The sequence below is a fragment of the Rhyacophila brunnea genome, unplaced genomic scaffold (assembly GCF_057557595.1).
Source record: "Rhyacophila brunnea isolate RB1 unplaced genomic scaffold, BYU_Rbru_1.0 scaffold_5, whole genome shotgun sequence".
NCBI lineage: Eukaryota > Metazoa > Arthropoda > Insecta > Trichoptera > Rhyacophilidae > Rhyacophila > Rhyacophila brunnea.
The window spans coordinates 38,314,559-38,337,858 of record NW_028233170.1 but is presented as its reverse complement, the minus strand read 5'-3'; the positions used below and the strand labels follow the sequence as shown (position 1 = coordinate 38,337,858).

General features: G+C 33.6%; 1 protein-coding gene across 1 annotated transcript in view; it reads right to left on the bottom strand.

Moving 5' to 3' along the window:
• The window catches only part of LOC147066389 (ubiquitin-conjugating enzyme E2Q-like protein 1), a 153,951-nt gene that overhangs the window by 55,537 nt on the left and 75,114 nt on the right, over window positions 1–23,300 (bottom strand). Inside the window, exon 2 of the mRNA XM_085956148.1 lies at window positions 19,908–19,971. The gene's annotated coding sequence lies outside the window, so the exon portion shown is untranslated. The remainder of the gene's footprint in view (window positions 1–19,907; window positions 19,972–23,300) is intronic.

The following is a 23,300-nucleotide window of genomic DNA, read 5'->3' as shown; positions in this document are numbered from 1 at the left end:
TAACTCGCAAAATTTGTGAAATTGAGTTATGAATGCCATCTGTTAGGTAATTTTGAAAGCTATATATTCTGTTCACTTTAAAATCAGTATTATCACTAAAATACCGTTAAAATCCTTAGTGAAAAAATAGACATCTTCTAAAATAATACATTTTTCAGCAAAAAGGCAGCAATTGCACATATTCATTGCAGTTACTGCTTGTTTATTATTAATTTGTTTGTATTTTAACTTCCTACTAATAAAAATTACAACCGTTTTTTATTAATTCACAGTACTAAAGTTTGAGAAAAACACATTATGTCATTTATCTCGAAAGTGTGTGAGAGTCAGTTACTGCCTTCTTCCTAAGAACGGCGGTATAGGTATAATATGATTCTGTTACAATGTACCTACATATATAATATTATTATCATTATATTATATCTGGCCAATATTCGGCACAGATATTATTGGTTCAAAGTCAATGGAAAATCAGTAAGTTGTAAAGTAAGTAGATATATCTCCATTGTGTATCCACACTCATCTGAACGCTTCCAATCTCTTGCCACAGGGCGAAGTTTACTAATTGCACTTTCAAATAATTTCGACAGCCATCCAATTTACAATATTCTACGGTATACTAAGTATAGACTAAAATAAACCAAACAATGCCGTAATTGGCCCAGTGTTGACAATAAAATTAATCTTAGCTCAATTTGAAACTCAAGTTACCATAAATGTTGTACGCTTTAATTAAAATCACTTCTAGAATATATACGAAACGGTGAAATTAACATCTCACCGATTTTTAAACTTCATGCTGCTCCATTATATTTAAAAGCACGGCGAAGAGTATTATTATTATATTGAGACACATATTTATTAATTATTAATATCATGTAACGTTAATTGTACAAATATTACAAAGAAGAGAAATTAGATTTTAACGTTGACTGACGCTGTTGACATTGGTGCAGTTAGGGGTTGACGGAGAGCTCACCGCCGAGGACGATTGGCACAGATGGAGAACCTATTTAATTCCAAGTTTTTTAAAACATTTTAATAACTGTATGGTTTCTGTATTAGTCAAGAATGGATAAAATGAAAAATTCACTGGAACTCAATCAATATGTAAACTCTAATTATTTAAAATTCTGGCTGTGAATTCATATTAATTATGAAACATCTCTGGTGAAACCCTATAATATATTAGGAATGGTTAATTTTATTCAAGATAATGGATTTTGAATAAGGTCGCAGTAAGTAATGGTATTATGTATTCGTACACACGTACAATGAAGAAATTATTGAATATATAGGTATAGAAATAACATAAAAAAATAATCATATTAAAAGTCGATCATATATTTGATGGTACACGAGTTAAAAGCATTCATTGTTCTGTTATAAATGTTTTGACTAAATAATGTTTTTTGCCATTTTCATTAGTATCAATCCAATAAAACGAAACCATTAATCAACAAATCAATGGATCATTAATTTAATTGCTAGATGTGTAGATATCGTATTATAATAAAGGTAGGTTAGGTACGAATATGTATATGAAAGGCAATTTGGTGAATACACCTCGTATGAAAATTTATGTTTGGCAGTCGGAGAGGGAAACGACCGAAATTAAGCTCAGTTGACTGCGTTAAATGAAGCGCGATTATTTATTATATAGCCAAGTTATGGCAGTAGCGCTCATGTTAAAAAATACGGTCGATTTTCAAAGTCAGGCAGAAAAAAAAGAAAAATAAACACTGACCTTATAAAAGAACCAAACATCAGAATATAGAAAGATGTTCAACTAAGAAAAAAACATTGTTCATTGAATCCATAGTTGAGAGTATGATCCCAGATTCCATACCATATTAAATAAAGATTAAGATACATTTAAAATATAACACCATCGTCATAGGTGGGGGATTTATTTGGGCATAGCATCATTGTTGACTTGGTATAGTATGATATTGTGGCATTTTTATTTAATTCAGAATTTATCAAAAAGGAATCTGCATACCTTTGAAAATGGGATATTGAGAAGGACTCCGCAGTCGTATGGAAGGAAGACGGTACGCGCCGCAGATTGATCTATCTGTCGTCTTACACGTCAACTCCGCGCGGTGACACCGTTGGGCAGTCCACATCTTAAGGATGAAAGGCACTCTTTTTCAATAGATCAGATGGGGAAAACTAGGCTGGAAGACCCAGACTGTAGTGGTTGAACTGCATAGAAAGAGACACTGCATTTGAGGTAAGGGCGGAGGAGGGAGCTTGCGCGAGAGTTGTAGTGTCGACGATGAATGAACGAGCTAATAAATTATAATGTAGTTTTGTGGTTTATTTTATGTGTTCTTCTAAATTCGATAAAATTGCACCCACCCCCGCTCTTATGTTTAGTAGGTACAGCACTGAGTCAGACTGAACTGGATAGTGACGTCATTTTGCACGTATCCCAGCCGTAGACAAGATTAATGATCGTGATTAAATTAGCGGCTGAAAATTGAGATATGAGTGACAACCAGGCTGTAGTGACAACGAACATTGGCGTAGGTGCAGAACCGTATTTAATCTTGATGGGGCCCAGGGCTAATATTTATTGGGGCCCCAAAAAACCCAACTTATTAGAATGTGATTTAAAACACATATCTATTTTAATCCTTGATATAAATTACTGAAAAATATTTTATTTGCTTTATAGTATTTTTTATCAGGTAGGTACCCAATTTTTAACAATAACAGCTGAACTCCAATACGAGACTTAAGCAAAATGCCGCCCCATTTTGTTATACTTACAATAATTTTTGTCATCCGTGCTCGTGTCGTTTCTGGTCACCAAGGACATCGAAGGGCAACGGAAGTAAGCTAGACATTGCGTACCCGACAACAAAATGTTAAACCTTTTATGTTAATTAATACATTTTGTTTCCAACCAGTGGGCTGATTTTTTTAAAGGAAATATATTTTCGTTATTAAGTACTCAGTTTAGGTAGCTATTTCTATATAATCTCCTCGGTTTGCCGCCTTTCGAGTAACTGCCGCCCCTAAGCGATGCTCAATCTGTCTACCCCCACATAATAAAATTATATTTCGGCCTAATTCGGGGGCCCCAATAGTTATATGGTAAATCCTACCTGCGTAGGTGGGAAAAAACAGCAAACTATATCAAATTTTTTTTTTTGTTGGCAATCTCTTTGTTGGCAATCTCTTTGTTGGCAATCTCTTTGTTGGCAATCTCTTACAACCAATGACATTATTAATGGACAACGCATTCAATACAGTGGCTAGTAAGTAAATTCACGCACAGTGACATTCGCACATGTATAGGTAGACGTCACGCAATTTCCATAATGCGATATCACGCATCGGGAATTTATAGCAATATCACCTTTATTGTAATGGCGTTAGAACAGTGTTTCTAGTGTCAATGTTCGTTTGAGCGAACCCGTTCGAACCGAACCGTTCGGCAGACCCAACAAAAAGCATCGGAAATTTATAGCAATATCACCTTTATTGTAATGGCGTTAGAACAGATTATGCCATTCGGCAGACCCGACAAAAAAGTGAGTGTCATTTTTATTCCCAGATGCTTCGTCCATATGAATGTCATTGCTTACAACCAATTTTATTCCAAGTCTACTCATCGTCATACGAGGAATTCGCGCATTGTGTCAGTGTCAATTTAACATAATCGTTTTTATAGATTGATTTAATTAAAATGAGCACTTTTGTAGTTCAATATCATTATATTTTCATTATTCTATAACAAGGATCGTCAACGTATTAAGTACACAATATTTGATACGTCTTCGATAGTGTTTCCAACTCTCGTTGACAAAAATGTCATTTGACTTGACAACATCCAGATTTCCCTTATTTTTTTTCCCTTTAAAAATTTTGATAAGTTACGTAGTTTAGATAATTGAATAAAAATTCACCCACGGCACAATCTAGTAATTATGTATATTTAAAAATAGTTCCGTTATAATAGTATAATAGAAATATTGTTAAATCCTTTAATCGGACAAATATACCTATATATAAAGCCAATAGGTAAAATTTGTCGTAATTAAGTATGACTTATTTAGCATATAGTGGACTATGTGCGTGGGCGCGATACCCGAGAGATACAGGTTCGATTCCTGCGGGGTGTCTTACGTTTTTCAAATTGTATGTTCAATAATTAGAATGTTACATTCTTAAATTTTGTGAATTATTCGTTGAATAAAAAAGTAGTTAATTAAAATATATATCTGTGCACTGTTGACAAATATCAAAATTTATATTGAAAGCCTTCATTCCTTCAACAAGCACTCTTCGCTAATGCTTTCCGTAGCATTTACTATTCTGTGTATAAGTTGCTATCATTTATTTTTCACAGAAATGTAATTCACTATTCAGGCTTTTGCGTCAAAGAGAGGCGTGCATAATAATATAGTATGTATTATCACTTCATCGATTGCATTATGTGCTTTCCACAGACCGAGCTAGAGATAGAACAACTCCTACTCCGCCACCTCCGACAGCCAATCTGGAAGATTGCTGAAACCCTATTGCGTTACTGTAGTCTAATGCAATCTATAAATAAATATATTATATCCATGGCAGTTTTGCGCGTCCCGTTCCAGTTGTGTCCCTGGCGATGTACGCACTCAGTAAACAAAGTTTTCTCCGTGTGGGGAAAAATCCCGCAGCGTGACGTCATCATCGTGGGAGGCGCTCCGCCCAGATCAGCTGGAACGATCTCAAAGGGTGTAAATTTGTCTTTGTCTCTCTCGGAATCCTCTCGCCAAATTCTTTAAGGGCAAAGCGCTGTTGTGGTTTTCTTTGACGTCATTTATACTCTGAATAAATTTAATGTAGCGCTTGAAAAATATTCAACTGCGTCGGTGGCTTATGCTGCAAAGCATCACAATGGTTCATTATCCGAATGAATAATATAAATACATTAAAAATAATTTATTTATAAAATAGATTTAGACATTCAAAGTACAAAGAAGGTGCAAGATATAAATTAACAATTAGATAAATATAAAAAGATCGAAGATCGAAGTGATCACGTAATGATGAAGAGGCGAAAGTCTCATCAAAATTAATATTGGTATCCCACAGAGCTCAAACCTGGGGCCATTGCTGTTCATGATTTTTATAAACGACATTGCATTGGTAATTTAAAATGCTATGTTTTTGTTGTTGTTGATGACTTGAAACACTTCTTAGAAATTGGGCGATTGTCGTCCACTACAACTTGATATAGATTATATATTAGATTGGGGCAGGTGTAACAAACTGGACTTCAATATTGATCACGAGTGTTGTCTTTCCATGTTCGATGCACGTTAGAGTTCTTTCGCGAATATCATCTAATCCTTTCCACGCGGACGGTACACCAGCTGTACACTAATTAATTTGCCATTCGATATAATTAGCATGTTATTTAAATGCGGTAATTAAATCGTAATTAAATGCTCCGCGTGCAACAAGATCTTGGCATTACGTTTGACACTAAACTAATTGACGTTTACTGGTCATATGTCTACCATTTGTAAAAAGGCTTCGTCTTGCATATTTTTGCAGAACTAACCCGCCATTAGTAATGCTAATTGGGAGGGCAATAACTATATTCAATCAATTAGCTTCGGATATTGATGTATACCACTTACGTAAGGGTGAGTTTAGCTGAACATTGTTTTTAATGCAGGGTCTACTTAGATCACTCGGTGTGCTTCCGTGTAGTTTTATTTTTATTGTTTACTTATATTAGCCTGTATTAATATTTTTAATACTGGTTTATTTGAATTTATATTTTGCCATGTTAATTATATGTAAAATAAACAATTTAAATTTGAACACGACAATAAAAGAACCAACGGTAAAGCCATCAAAACAAGCACACTTACTATACATAGGGATTGTTAGGCGTACGAACTAAAGACAGTGTCCAAAGACATAAGAAACATCTTACTAAATAGATATTCTATTACTCGTACCTACTACAATCACGCGTTTGGAAAATTTCCATGTTAATCTATGTCTGTACATAGCGTGCAGAATAACTAATTTGAAACAACTCTGTTCTTGAAAAACCCCTCTTCAAGAGTCGGCCAAGATTCAAGACGGGTTAGAAAAATTAAAATTATATTAACGAAAAATTATAAAAAATAACCGTTGAAAGTATGCAAGAGACGTAGGTACTTTTATATTTTAACCTATAAACTGACATTATCATTAAACATATTCATTAAACACAGAAACTATGATCAAACGCTCGTGCTAGAAAGGACAATAAATGTGACAACATCCCTAGACTGAGAAAATTTCAGTACAACTACATTATTATCGTAATGCTTGACTGTCAGACAGCAAATTATTTTTTATGAAATTTGTATTTTTCCACGTCGTTGTGCCATTACTCAGGCTGAAGGAATGTAAACTTTATCAACACATGGAATGGAAAGCCTACAATACTCACGAGAATGTGTACAGACTATTTTTCACAAAAATCCCACGAGAAAACATTTGTAGTTGGTGTTAAATATAATATATTTCGGTGCGTTTTGGAAAACTTGGCGAATCATTTAAAAATGCGAAGGGGTGAGCAGTTTTCAGTCATACATTTTGCTAAAATAAAAACAGTGTTAGGCTTAATATTTATTTATGTTGGGTCGTCGAAATTATCAGGAGACCAAGCTCTACATAATAGTAATACATATAATATACATAATTTGAAAGAGGACGCACATAGATTAGTTGTTAGAGCACATTAGCGCTAATCCAGTAAAAGCAGGTTGGGCGTCCTATTTTTTTCAAAAAGATTTTTATAGTAATTATATATTTCAGTAAGATGTTTTCTTACATTCTCAAACCTTGTAATTTATTCGATGAAAAAAATAGGCGAGTATTTTATAAAATCGTCTGCCATCAATGCTTGGATAAACAAGACAAATATTTCAGAATGAAACATTATTTTTATTGAAAATTCATGTTTTGAAAACACCTTTTTCGAGGGCATGGAATTGGGAATTGGTTTATTTCTGAGGCTTTTAAAAATATTTATTTTTAATTCGATATGTATTTGGATCTAGGCCCTAGGCTCTAGGTCAGGGGTGGCGAACCTATGGAACGCGGATGATTTTGCATGGCACGCGTTTGAAAAGAAAAAAAACTTATAATAATAAATGACAGATAGCATTGTATAACAAATAACACGTAAATACTCTTCAAGAAGAAGCATTACGTTTAATGTAAATATATAATTGCATAGGTCGATTCTTAGGCGTTATGCGTCACATAAATTATTATCGCACTAATCTCATTAGGCGGCGGGGGATGACAATGGCTTGAGGCCACTATAGCGAGAAAATGCCTTATCTGATCGGAGCAATTCTGGTGTCAATCTGTGCGTAAAAAACCAACCTAATTTATACATTAACAGACGATTTAATTTCTACCAACAAAAAATGGCTGCACCAGATATGAAACAAAAACATGGTGGAGCCAGTAGTAGTAATTTTGGCAGACAGTTTCGAAATTCATTTGGTTGACCGAAATGTATGGCGTAATTGAAAAAAGCGATAAAGCTATATGTGTACTATATTCGTTCATTGGTATCTAGAACATCATCATTTCGTCTCTGTTCTGGCAGAACACACTAACTGGAGAATACTAGTTTTGAGTAATTTGACTTTGAAGTTGTTAAAATGTTTGAAATGTTTGAAAGAGTTTATTAAGTAATCGTAAAAAGGATGACTTTAAAATAAAGACTGTTTATTTATTAAGAAGGTTTTCAGACGGCAAAGTTTGAAATAAGGAAAATTTTGGTATAGCTAACTCAATATGTCATTTTTTCGAATTAGTGTCTTCTGCCAAAACAGTGACGATTTATTGTAAGTATAGAATTCTTAGAAATTATTTTTTTCCTATGAAAAACTGTTCGGCACGTCAGACAGTTGAAAAATAATATTTGGGAAATTTTGGCACGCATACGTAAAAAGGTTCGCAAAAACTGCCCTAGGGCATGAGTACACGTAGTTGAGCAAATGGATTCTGTATATTTTGATTCGTAGCGAAAATGATGAATTGCTTTAATATGCCATACACCCATGCCATAAGTAATTATAACTGAATAGTGTCGAAATCATGAAAGGTTTGTCGAAAATAAAATCATAAAAAAATAAGTAGCAGCTACGTATTCCGCGATAACAATGGATTTTTTTTACCGTGTCACATCTAGATCCTGTAATGAAATTTCCATATTCATGTGCGAAGCAATAACTTTGTAAAGTATGTACCGACATTACGGCGTTATAATATTATATGGGCTTCCCTCAAGTTGGAGGATTCAAAATGAATATTGACGGCATTGTAAGGAGCGTATGCTTCAATTTACACGCATCGGCAGGCGAACACGATTTCAGTATTAAATAACCTTTTCCAATATTGAAAAAAGTTTTCTTTTATGTGATGCTTCTACGCAAACTTGCGCCTTCGACATGGTGTATCCTGGCAGTTATACACAGGGTAAAATATGTAAATATTCAGACTTTTTTAAATGTGGAAAAACATAATATTGGATTATTTTCATAAGTAGGGATTGTTTTCAAAGCTTTTGCATATACACATGTGTAGTCAAAGCTTTTTGTAGATATTATTGGTTATAATATCATGGATTGGATAATATTGATCGAAATTATCATTTGTATGGTTGATTCTGTTTATCCAATATCGAATCTCTGATTCTTTAAAGCAGTGGTTTCCAAACTTTATGTTACTACGCCTCTGGCTCCCCCCCTTTGTTCATTAAATAATACAGACACCTTTTTAAATAGTCAAGAATTTACTAATACAAAAATGATTTTTTTTAAATAAACAAGGTTTTACTATTTATATTATATTAATTTTTAAAGTAATTTGTTTCTCATGCGATGGATGTGCTTGTTTATTATCACAATCAATTTCAAATTTATCATCGTTCATTGACAAATGGATTCTATCATGGGCCCGACATCCTGAAGCGGGCCCCAAGGCCAGGATCTTTGGTGGGCCCACCTACCTATCGCTGAGGTTAAGGGCAGTGTGGTGCTCTAATGTAGTGTTTCCTAAATTATACACGGGAGTTATCATTTAAGTAAATTAATCATCATATAGATTTTTGTTTGCTTCAATATATCTGACGCAGAAATCATGTAAAAGTGGAAACATGACGAACTTTTTTTTTTGTAATTTTGATTTCAAAAACTCCAATTTTTATAGATGCCTTCACCCTGTCTTTTTAAATCAACGAATGCATTAGTGGTCCTTGCATTGATTTTTTGAATCAATGAAATCAAATATAAATAGAACAAAATTATCGTTCCTGAACAAATTTGCCTCAAATTTCAACATTATGATTTGACCCTTTAATTTCATTTTTTTCAGGAGATAGTCAGCGCGCTTCACAATAGTAGGTATAGAAGTGAGGTTTTATAAAATTAGTCTCCATATTTTCAGACAGGTTTGCAAACAACCTTCTATAGGACTGTTTTTTACGTAGTTTATAACTAGCGGCCGTTTTATAAACTATGCATTTGCAAACTGCAAACCTGTGGCTATATTAATTGTGTTATGGTGATATATTAGTGAAATGGCAAATAATTTTCAACTATAGGCGCGACGAAATTTTGGACTCGCTCGCATTCTGAGAGAGAACGTCGAGCTGGAAACACGTCACTCTGTTTCGTGATGGCGACGGGCGTATTAATTCTTAAATTATGTAAAGATGACTAAAAACGATACTCATTTACTTTAAAAAGAAAACATGTCAATGAATATATTATTATTGTTACTAATAGAACAGTTTAAAGTGCCCACCACCACCCGTCATATATGCACAACCGTGGATATGCACGGCCGCTTTCTATGACGCTTTAAACGTGTCTGAAAGAAGTGATTTTAAGTGCTCATTCCGTCCCGAGACGGAGCCGCACGGGACTGATGCTGCAACCATGCACCGTAGTGCTTAAAGAAGAAAGTTAAGAAAGAAAATTTTTTGTTTTTTGGACTGGCTCTGCTGTCCGCTGACGTTAAGCCCTTTGTGTTCCCGCATACTGAGTGTCACGAATTGAAATGGATGAGTCTACAGAAGAGTCGGGACTATCCCGCTCCCCATACGACACTGCAAATTTCTCAAATGCCGCAAAGTTGGCCTCGGTTGCTACCAGATCTCCATGACCAATTGGGCCCGTGTGAGGACGGACCCTGGCAAACAGCTCCGCTCGTTCGAATTCCATAAGCGGGCAATCCCAGAGGATGTGTTCAACATCTATAAACAGAACATAAAATGGACGTATGTTGGATTTATATGACAAATTATATTTCGTTTGGCATGCGTCATTTGCATCCGCGACCCGCAATCCGGGCATCGCCTAGCCACGATCTTTTTAGACCGTGCCTCAACTGATGTACAGCCTTAAACTGTTCGCGCCTCCCCTTGCAACACTCCGCGCCTCCAGTTTGGAAATCACTGCTTTAAAGCTTAAATCTGAAATTACTACTGCAAACGATCGTTCTTATTTGATCCCTCTATTTTACACAAACGTAAACATAAGCAGAAAATGTCCAGCTACTGATATAATAATAATATAAACATTGATGGTTTTCCGGATGGATGAGCCAATTCAGTGGTGTAAACGGTTCAGACGATAATATGCCTGTTCGTGTGCGCAAGTAAGCAAACAAGATTTGCTTGCTTTGAATTACAAAGAGATGTCCGGTCTTATCAATGGATTAAAATAGAAGCGTTTGTTTGTTTTGAAGATGCATCATATTATACTAAATACTCTATGATAACAAAAAGCTATAAGCGCACGATTAAGTAGAAATTGTGCCTTTATCACGTCAAACGAAAGGTACAAAGCTGATAATTTGCAAGTAACAGGTATTCTGTTCAATCCACAGAACAGATAATAAATATAATACCGATAGGCTATATTCAATACGCCGCATGGTGAAGCAGGCTTTTGAATGTGTGAGTGTCCTACGAAAATGAAGTACGCACTATGCACGTGCAATAGTGTGTGTAATACACCAACATTAAATGAGCGTAAATGCATAAACCGAGAGCAGTTTTCAGTATTCGACGTAAACCGGATTCTAGACACGTGTGTAAGTTTAACCCGGTTCTTCCTTACTCGAGTCGGTTACCTGCTATCGCCTTACCCGTTGTGTATTTCAGTTCCCATTATTTCTGAGTTCCCTGGTTCAATTACTAACATTTATAGTTAGGTATTTCTGCTAGTTTGATAGAAAAATATGATCGTAAATAAATTATTTATAGTTTTCATTGCTATCTTCCGTGGCAGAGTTATTAAAATTATCAGGTTCTATTATTATAAATCTACAAGCAAATCCAAAGTTTATTGACTCACGATATTATTATTTACTAGCTGAAGTACCCAGCTTCGCACAGGGTCGCTTCGTGGTTATATTTATGTAAAAATAATAAGAGGTAATTATTTTTTTAATATTAAAATATCTGTGTAATACAATATGGCAATATGAAAATAATTCTAATATGAGTAAAGGTCAAACATAAGAACACTAAATTAAAATCGAATCCAAAATATGAAAACGTTATTAATGTTATTAATATGTAGTAAAAAAAAAATCAAAATTGGATGGAACAAACAAACAACAAACTTTGTATGTTATATAATAATAATTTAGAAACCTTCGTAGGTGTGCGCACACAACTGACAAAAGTTTCATCGCAATCGGATGAATGGTATAGAAACGCATACGAATAGTAGAAGAAGATGATTTTCTAATTCAGAAATCTTTGTGGGCATGCGCACGACAACTCACCAAAGTTTCATTGCAATTGGATGAATGGTATAAGAACGAATACGAATAGAAGAAGATAGAATACAAGAAAAAGAAGAAGAAAATGGTTGTATCAATTCAGAAACCTTTGCGGGCGTGAACACAACACTTAATCAAATTTTCATTGCAATCGGATGAATGGTGTAGGAACGCATACGAATAGAAGAAGAAGAAGATGGTTGTACTAATTTAGAACTCTTCGCGGGCGTGCTAACAACAACTGGTCAAAATTTCATCGCAATCGGATGAATGGTATAAGAACGCATACAAATAGAAGAAGATAGAATAGAAGAAAAAGAAAATAGTTGTAACAATTCAGAAACCTTTGCGGCGTGAGCACAACACTTCACAGTGATCAAAATTTCATTGCAATCGGATGAATGGTATAGGAACGCATACGAATAGAAGATAGAATAGAAGAAGGAGATGGTTGTACTAATTCAGAAACCTTCGCGGGTGTTGGCACAATTACTGACGAAAATTTTATTGCAATCGGATGAATGGAATAGAACCGCATACAAATAGAAGAAGAAGAAGAAGATAGTTATACTTATTCAAAAACCATTGCGGGTGTTACCACAACAACTGACGAATGTTTCATCGCAATCGGATGAATGGTATAGGGACCATACGAATAAAAGAATATAGAATGAAGAAGAAGAAGAAGAAGATGGTTGTACTAATTCAGAAATCTTCGCGGGTGTGCATACAACCACTTACCAAAATTTCATTGCAATCGGATGAATGGTATAGGAACCATACGAATAAAAGAAAATATAATGATGAAGAAGAAGAAGATGATGATTTTTCTAATTCATAAATCTTCATGGGTGTGCATGAAACCACTTACCAAAATTTCATTGCAATCGGATGAATGGTATAGGAACGCATACGGGACAGACACACAGACAGACAGACATACAGACAGACATTCATTTTTATATATTAGTATAGCCTATACTCTTCCCGCAAGTGCAAGCAATAAGTTTACAAAGTTTTATCGCAATCGGATGAACGGTATGGCTGCGCATTAAATACGAACAAACAAACACACAAACACACAAACACACAAACACACAAACACACAAACACACAAATATTAATTTTTATATATTAGATGATGGATAGGTAGGTAGCTACTGGAATTTTTCAAACTTCTTCGATATTCGAAAGTTTTTTTATAAAGACCGTGTGCAATTCATATTTTTTTTGTGAATTTTTAAAAAAATTTTTGGAAATATTAACCTATTAGTTTTAATTACCGATCGTAGTTACCAAATATCTACGTGTTGTAAATTATTTTAAATCCACAACTTAAGGCGATACTCAGTGAAACGGAAAATAATTTTCAACTATAGGCGCGACGAAATTTTGGACTCGCTGGCAATCAGAGAGCGAAAGTCGAGCTGTGAACACGTCAAATTGCTTCGTGATGGCGACGGGGGTATTAATTCTTAAATCGTGTAAAGATGACTAAAAAACGTTACCCATTTACTTGCAAAAGAAAAAATGTCAATGAATATATTATTATTGTTACTAATAGAACATTAAATTGACGCATGTTGGATTTATACGACAAATTATATTTCGTTCGGCATGCGTCATTTGCACCCGCGACCCGCAATCCGCGCATCGCCTAGCCACGACCTTTTTAGACCATGCCTCAACTGAGGTATAGCCTTAAGGTGTTGCTCTCATTTGTTTAAATGTGGATCTAAGAGAAACAATAATTATAACGAAGGTATTAGTCACAAGAACTTAAATAGTAAGTTTTAATCAATCTTATTAATAAAATGATTAATAATTATTTTATTAAATTAAGTTCACGTTAATTATATTTGAATGCCTATCGCTAGGCATTCGGTAATGTGCCAGCTTGTAATGGCATGTGTCCCGGGACTGGCAAATTTTCATGATGTTTTCCAATGTACATTTGGATCCAGCGTATGTACATATTAATTATTATGCTGAACAAGTGGCTAACACCCATTTGTCACGAAAATAAAATTTGATAATACAACCTCCACTCTGTGGAGGCTTATAATAATATCTATTATGATCAGTGTTGCCATATTTTTCTATGCTGATTATAGTAAAAAGGCGTAAAAATTATAGTATTTCTGAAAAATATATAGTACAGGAACATTTTTCGTCTCGAATCCTTTAAAATTATAGTATTTTGGTATATTTGGTGTAAAATTATAGTACTTTACATTTTTCGCGAAATCAAAATTATAGTATTGTACTATAATTATAGTACGGTTGGCATCACTGATTATGATCCTCTTAGGATCGATCGCACATGGCGAAGTAGTGGTAAACTATAATTTAAGTTAAATTAAATCATGCACTGTGTACACTAACGTTTACATCAGCAAAACAAGCGAATGGCTTAAAACAATATTATAATAAAACTCCTGATTTATTCTTTGCAAATGTTTAGTAGTCTATTAGTTAATTTGTAATTAAATACATATAAATACAAAGACAATAAACGATGTTAAATGTTCATTCATAGTGTACCATGATAATTAATGATAACCTTTTTCTTCTAGAGTCAACTTTATTATGCTCTGTGCATGACTGCCGGCTGGCATTATAATAAAATTTAATTATTTCCGTTATTTTTTTGCAATTAATTTGCAAAGACTCAAGCAATTTGGCAATATTATTCTATTAGTCCTGAAGACATCATATTAGGAACATTAGGAACGCCGTATTCTGTAGAATATAGTGAATATAGACGAGATAATATCTGACTGTTGAAATACAAATTCAATATTAATATTACGCGACAGAATTTCTGTCGGAATTCACTTTGATGAGAAGTCTGCGACTACCGATAATTAATTAAGAAGCGCAGGCTATATATACATCAGTTGAGGCATGGTCTAAAAAGATCGTGGCCAGGCGATGCGCGGATTGTGCAAATGACGCGTGCCGAACGAAATATAATTTGTCATATAAATCCAACATGTGTCCATTTAATGTTCTGTTTATTGTTCTATTAGTAACAATAATAATATATTCATTGACATGTTTTCTTTTTCAGGTAAATGGGTAACGTTTTTTAGTCATCTTTACACGATTTAAGAATTAATACCCTTGTCGCCATCACGAAACAAATTTACGTGTTCACAGCTCGCTATCGCTCTCCGATTGGCAGCCAGTCCAAAATTTCGTCGCACCTATAGTTGAAAATTATTTGCCGTTTCACTGAAGTACCGTCTTAGATACGTACATACACTTATTAGACAATTACCAATATTAAAATTACAATAATAATTTGATAAACAAAACACACAATGATATATTATTCATAACGTTGACTGATTGATGAAAATTGATGATTTTAAAATGGAATCTATTCGTTATTGGAAATCTAATCGGATATTGAACTCAGTTTATATAATAACATATTCTCAAAAATTCAATTACTTATTTCTATATCATTCACAATTCATTCCAATGGGATTGAAGTGATATAACAAAGATAGGCGTAAGAAACATTTTTAATTACAACAGTCGATAATCATATTCTCTGCCAATTGATTGTATAGAGTGAATAGACCATGGTTGGCGAACCTTTTTACGTACGCGTGCCAAAATTTCCTTAATATTATTTTTCAACTGTCTGACGTGCCGAGCAGTTTTTCATGAGGAAAAAATAGTTTTCAAAAATCCTATTCAAAAAATGATGATGTTCTAAATACCACTCACAACATAGCACACGTATAACTTTATTACTTTTTTCAATACGTCATATATTTCGGTCTACCAATTTTGAAACTGTCTGTCAGAATTACTACTAGGTACCAGCTTCACCAAGTTTCTGTTTCTTATTTGGTTCCATTTTTGTGGGTCGAAATGAAATTGTTTGTTGTATTAATTAGTTTGGTTCTCATCGCACAAATTGATATGAGAATTACTCCGATCGGATGAGACATTCTCTCGCTATAGTGGTCTCAAGCATTGTAAATCAATCAAAATTAGAAGTTCGCAGTGCGGCATCCTCCGCCGCCTGGTTAAGTTAATGTGATAATAATATGTATTATATTATGTGACGGTAGAAGGACAAAGTCTAATGACCGACCTATGCAATTATATATTTACATTAAACGTAATATTTATTCTTGAAGAGGATTTGCCTACTATTTTTTTATAAAATGCGATCTGTCATTTATTATTATTACAGGTGTTTTTTTCTCTTCAAACGCGTGCCATGCAAAATCATCTCGCGTGCCATAGGTTCGCAACCCCTGGAATAGACTATAGAAAGTGATTAAAAATAAGAAAATTACTGTCTGCCGTTGATATCTTGTTTTGTTTACTTAAATCAGAACGATTTTAAGTGATTGTTAATTAGCTCATTCACTGCTGACTAGTATAATACCACTAGTAGACTAGTAATATTATAGTATTAGTAAATAATGAAGGCTCAATATATACAAAACTTATTTTAGGTTTGAAACTGCAAGTCAGCGCAGCATTAGCAAATAATAAAACAGAGCCCACATAATGTTAATTTTGCTACATGTGAATGACGTGAGGACAACTTGCAGCTATGTATTTATTCAACAGCTTTAGCTTACCACTTACCACCGTACTTTTATATTATATAAGTAATACTATTTGCATTTGAATATTCTATGTTTCTTTGATTTTTTGGTAGCAAAATTCACACTATTTGCCAAGAGGTGTTTATTAAGACGCAGGTGATACAATGATTAGTGTACCTGCATAACTTTTTTGAATAAAAATGTACGCAATGTGGGCCCTTCGTCTATACATATTAATAAAATGGTCTCTCCAGGTATTAGTGTATGATTCTAACAAATTAATGAATAATGGAGTCATGGAATAACAAACAAGACTAAAAAGCATATAAAGCTTTTCTAATAAATTGCCTATAGGTGCATGTGGAGTACGTCATTATGTCCCCTCATTATAAAATAGAGCGTTGTGTCTGCAGCAAAATGAAAATGATATTTCTTTCTATCAATAATGTCGACATTCTTGGAACCAGAGTATTGAGCTAATATTGTATAATGTCAAGGTGATATAATATACTGTATTATGCGCTAAGAGAATATCAGATCTCACAACTGAACGTGCGCATATATTCTATACGCAAGACTGCTTTCAGCCTTTACGGCAGCTAACTAGGGTAGGAAAGTATCGAAATATTAACACGTATTGCAGCGATTTCCAAACTGGGGGGTGCGCCTCCCTGGGGAGGCACGGACTGTTGCAAAGGGAGGCACGAAATGCTTAACACAACAATGTAGCCACAGGTTTGCAGTTTGCAAGTGCATAGTTCATAAAACGGCAGCTAGTTATAAACCACATAAAAAACAGTCCTATAAAAGTTAGGTTGTAAGCAAACCTGTATGAAGATATGGAGACTAATTTTATTACACCTAATTTCTATACTATTGTGCATGGCCCCTACAAGATGGGGGGGGGGACTGACAGGGCTCCAGCCTGGGGGCCCGATGTTGCGGATCGACCAGTTAAGTGAGATGAACACACACCACAAATTCGTTATATTAGTATTTATAATATATGTATCTGCGAGATACAATTTGATGTAATTGTGTGATGTGTGTGATTGATGATAATTCACATGTAGAATTTTATTTTATAATTATTTGTAGTGTATTTCCTGACTAATAAAAATGGCTAGGTATATGGAAATAAACACCTTTGTTCAGTTTTGGTTGAATCGAACTGAAGAATAATATAATACTTTGTCAAGAAAAGCAATGCAAGTAGGTACTGCTACCGTTCGTAACATCATATTTATGCGAAACGAAATTTTCTGCATTAGATGCAATGAAATCCATATATCGAGCCTGTTTAGTAGAAAAAAGCACTTTGTGTAAAAATGTATTTAATGAAATAAAGGGGGGGGGGAGGCGCCAAGATTAGATTATTTTAAAAGGGAGGCGTAGTAACGTAAAGTTTGAAAACCACTGACTTATTGTATTAATTAGAATAAGTTAGCCATCTGAACTGTCAAACTGTCTATCTCACTCTAAAATTTATCACAGACAAGAGAGTTAAAACATAGCACTTATTGGAAAAATTACAACTAACTTATTGTAATTGTTACAACAAGTGCTAATACTTGGATACTTTCCTATCCTAGATAGCGGCCGAAAGCAGTCTTGTGTATAGAATAGATGCGCTGGTCGTGATAACTTCAGACATTGAAAATATGATATTATGCTCCGTGTAAGAGCTGGTCGATTTTTTTAATATTCTACCTACTTAACTACTTCTTACTGCAAAATACTTCTCATGCTATATTTTGAAAGCCATAAAATCATACATATTTTTTAAAGCATGAAAAATATGTAGGAGGTACTACTTCCGCTGACTTTTACATACATTTTTTTCCATTTAAAATTTGATATGCATATCGAGAACAATTATTAACACAGTCGTCGGTGTAACTAAACATGAATATGTTAGTAAGTTCATCGTGTAAAATGTAAAGCATAATGGGATATTTATAACACAACGGTGAGAGTGGGAAGCGTTTCGCAGATATTTTGCGGTGGAGTTAGACGTCGGGTTTCCACTTGATCGAGTATCCCCTGGAGGGAGTCACGGTTGCCGGGGAACCGCGACTGTTAGCTCACACGTGAATGGATTTTCAGTAATACTAATTCAACGTAATATCGTTTAAATGTGGTAGATAGAGAACCTAAAAAATACGAAAGCGGGCGGGCCCTGGTAATTACCGTTATTATGGAAAAAATATATAATATATACTTATACTTAATTCAATAGTCAAATAATAAATGGTAGGTACACACATAACATGACGGCAATATCAATATGGAAGTAATTATACAAATTTCAAACAACATTGAATAGCAAATTTCCCAGTGAAATATTAATATTTTACTGTGAAAATGTTTCACTTTTGACCGAGTCAACTAACTAAATCACTGAAAGGAAGTGAAACCGTTCCATATCACCAAAATGAAGTATGGTGTTTAAAACACATTCTCTGCGTCGAGCGCAACTGGTGCGTTGCCCATCAGAGGTGGCTATTAGATATAATTAGCATATTATTTAAATGAGGTAATTAAATATTTTTATTGCCAAATACTATGATGTATATCATCTCGAAAACGAATATGTAGATTCTTCAAATAATCCATTAATAATGATCAATATAATATATTTTGTCGCTTAGAGAGACACTGTCAACTTTACTGTGAATATTGTATTTTAACAATTGTTTAAAACATTAAACAATTATTTTATCATTATTTTTTGTATAAATATGTGTAGAAAAGATTTTTCTTGTCAAGTAGTGGATAGTTTCTATGATTTTAATTAAAATAATATCTTTTGATCTGGAATTGACAGTTAACCCTTAAAATTATTTAAATGTCACTTTCATCGAAACAAATGAAGACACTACTCCTTTCAAACTACGGAAATTTTAATATTTTAAAACATTTCTTGACGGTATAAATCTCATTTTACGTTTATAACTCATTATTGCAGAAACGTTTAGTGAAAATAAGTATTGGCACGATTATTTTGTGTTCCTGTGTCAAAATAACGTCGCGGCGTCGTCACTGTGCTGTCACTGTAAGGAGTTGAAGTAAATTGTTAGGAAAGTGTGAGTCTGTGAGACGACACAATAATTAATCAAGTCAAACAATTAGTAAAACTATTTCCTTTTAAGCGCTAACAAAATGTTTTTGGGAAAGATTAAACTGATGATTCTTTCTAAAAGAAGTATTTATTTAAAATTTATCCATCAGGCTAATAGCCTTACGTAATTGCTCTTCACAATACATTCGGGGGCTTTACATAATGATACAATAATCGATCCGTCATATCAACTATATATTAATGGATTTGATTTTTATCCATATAATTTGGAATGATTATTTTATTTAACAATATTGTTAAAATACTCCCTTCGACATGAAGTCAAATACAACAGCTATGTTGACTAAGCTAATCTTCAAAGACATCATAACGTCATACTGAAATATAAATTAAAAAAATAGTTCGATAAAGTAACGAAAGAATACCTTCATGCGTTTAATAAGTTGCTTAGATCCGTCAGCTGTTCTTTGATTTGTGGGAAGATTCATTCTGAAAGAAATAGAAAAAAACATTAGTAGCTAAAAACGAAAGTTTACCAAACTGTTAAGAGCTTACAAATCAGTAAAACGGCAATTAATTTTCAACAATAGGTGGGACGTCATTTCGCATTCGTTGCCAATCGGAGAGCGATAGTCGAGCTGTAAGCACGTCAATTTGTTTTGTGATGGCGACGTAGGAATATATTCTTAAATCGTCTAAATATGACTAAAAAACGTTACGCATTTACTAGAAAAAGAAACAAGTCAATGAATATATTATTAGTATTACTAATATAATAATAAACATGACATTAAATTGACGCATGTTGAATTTTTATGACATATTATGTTTTGTTCGTTTGTACAATCTGCGCGTCGTGTACTCACGATCTTTTTAGACCATGCCTCAGCTGAAGTATAGCCAGAAAGCCTGATCGACAAAGAATATATTATATCTATGTCCTGGATATAAATAAATTTACATAGCATATACTTACTTAGTGTATCTATAATTCGGATTAAAGATATTGATAATAATATTTATTGTGAAATTATTAATTTTTCTCTCATCATCTATGGAAAATATGACAATTGAATATATTGCATATTATGACATATTATAACAAAATGTCATTCGCTTATGCAAAAAAAAAATGTATATAACACGGGCGGACGCACGTTGGTTTTTATAACATTAATTTATTTTACTTATATCTGATAGTCCATAGCTATTGTACTAATAATTCGATAAGTGTCTATTATAATTCTAACGTTATTTAAATATTCGGATTTTTTTTAATATTCACTCTACCGCTGGTAAGATTGCACAATATCGAGGTAGCCTGTTTGCCATGCATGTGATTAACAGGGTCTAAAACGATCGTGACTACGCGATGCGAAGATTGTGCAAATGACGCGAGCAGAACAAAATATAATTTGTCATTAAAAGTCAACATGCGTCCATTTAATGTTATGTTTATTGTTCTATAACTAATAATAATAATATATTCATCGACATGTTTTCTTTTTCAAGTAAATGGGTAACGTTCTTTAGTCATCTTTATACGATTTAAGAATAATTAATTCCCCCGTCGCGATCACAAAACAAATTGACGTGTTCACAGCTCTACTTTCGCTCTCCGATTGCCAGTCAGTCCAAAATTTCGTCGCACCTATAGTTGAAAATTATTTGCCGTTTCACTGAAGTACCGTCTTAAACCATGCCGATAATGACCAAATAATAATCGCGTTGAATATTACAGTATATTTAAGAGATATAATACTGAAATATTTCAATGAAAATAAGTGGGTTTCACTTAATATCTGAAAATTAAACTTATTGGCATTGACAGCTGCTAGAGTCGGATAAAAGGCTAAACTCGATGTGTATACATTTTCAAAACGCCATTCGTGTTGAGGCATATTATTTAAAACGATTGTAACATTCCCTCAAAATGGCCCACCAGCCGGTTAAACCCTAAGGAAGATAAGCCCGAAATCCCTTGAAAGACGCAATTTCCAGACTGAATCTGAGTGACTTAAACTTTGGTTTGTTTGAGTAGTCGTCGGCGGTGTGTGGGGATTAAATCGAGGCCGCAACTCGCAACTAACAACAAAATATACGCTTCTATGCCGAAATACCAGGGGAATATCGAGACAAATGTACCCACACGTTGTCCGGAAATTTCCCGAGGCCTCAAGTGAAAAGTAAATATTTATTACCAAAGAACTTCCTACTTCCACAGGCGTAGGTACCTGGGTTAATCTTTCTCAATGACGACTTTAGTCACGAAAGAAGCAGATTGAAGGAAAATGTTGAAAATATAATTTACATTTCTGTGTCATAACAATAATGGTTCTCTCTAAGAACTTATAATCATTTTAATATTAAGTAATCAATACTTGATTGATTTTATTTAATGATTGATACGCAATACTTTTTGTACTGCTATTTTTTCTAGGAAGGCTCGAACAGAACAACGTAATCAGTATTTTGTGTATGTATGGATAATAGGCACCTCTTCACATTTTTACAACGTTTTTCTTAGCTCGTATTCTTATTTGTCCGGTGGTTGTTTATCCAGTACAAATCTTGCAATCGATTTTTAACTAACTTCCCGACTAGATAGACATTTGAAACTTTTAGAATATATCAGAACACGTTGCCAATGTATTATTTTAATACTTTTAGCCATCTTTAAGTAGAATTGAATTATTTTTCAGTTAATTCTGTTTCGTATGAAAAGTTATTTCGGAAGAAATCCGTAATCTAAACCACTATTATTGGTTGCTAAGTGGGTGGTCCTAGCAACTAAATTATTAATATACCTATACGTGCGTTACTATGGAAATTAAAATGACATTTCAGTATTCTTTTGTTTGTTTGTTTTTTTATTTACTTCATATCAAGTACAAGTTTAAGCATATTGAGCATAATAATTCAACAGAAAATTTAAAAACTTTGTATATAAAAAGTTCTTTTTATCTTGTAATTATATCTACTTTTGTTACCTTTTATGATTGGAGAAATGACTATTCTTTGTTAATTGTGTCATAATAATTATGGTCGAATTAATAAATACTACAATAGTCTTATTTTAAGCATAGTTATACAAACATTTAAAATGGCGATTTAGATATTTAATAGATATTTTTTAAACTATCGAAATTTGTTATGAATTAATGGAAATATACATCTTTGTATAAAATACGTCATTGTCATTGGACAGTTCCCTATCTCCATCTAAAGCTCTGCCCTGTATTATAAAAAGAGGTAGGTATTAGTAGTACCTACTTCACTGAATAATATTTTCAGTTCGTTTCATACAAATGAATTTGAAATTCCGATGCCGAGCTGGGAGTGAATTTGAATAAAATGCAAATGAGTCGTCACTCGCGGTAGGTATTACGATGCACAAAGACATGTATTTATAAGGTATCCAAAAGTTTACACGAGTTTGCAGCTTTTAAACTTCTTCAACAGAAATTAGCAAACTTTTTTGACAACAAACTGAAAGCATCTCCTTCAAACAAAAGACAAATTAATTAGATTATTTATTTATGATTTAGGATTCAGACACCCGAGAAGAGACATTAATTTTTGCCATAAACTAAAGCGAAACTGAATATCTAGTTATATTTTAATGAAATCCGCTTCGTTAACAAACACAGGAGTATTATGAATCGTCTATTTAAAATATATTGAACAATACCTTCTTCTATAGAGATCATAAATGTATAAAGTGATGCTTAAAAAAAGGTCCACATCTTTATTAATTTTCTTAAAATCTCTGAAACGTCAGGGGTCAATCATTGTTTTGTTTACATACAAAATGGCAC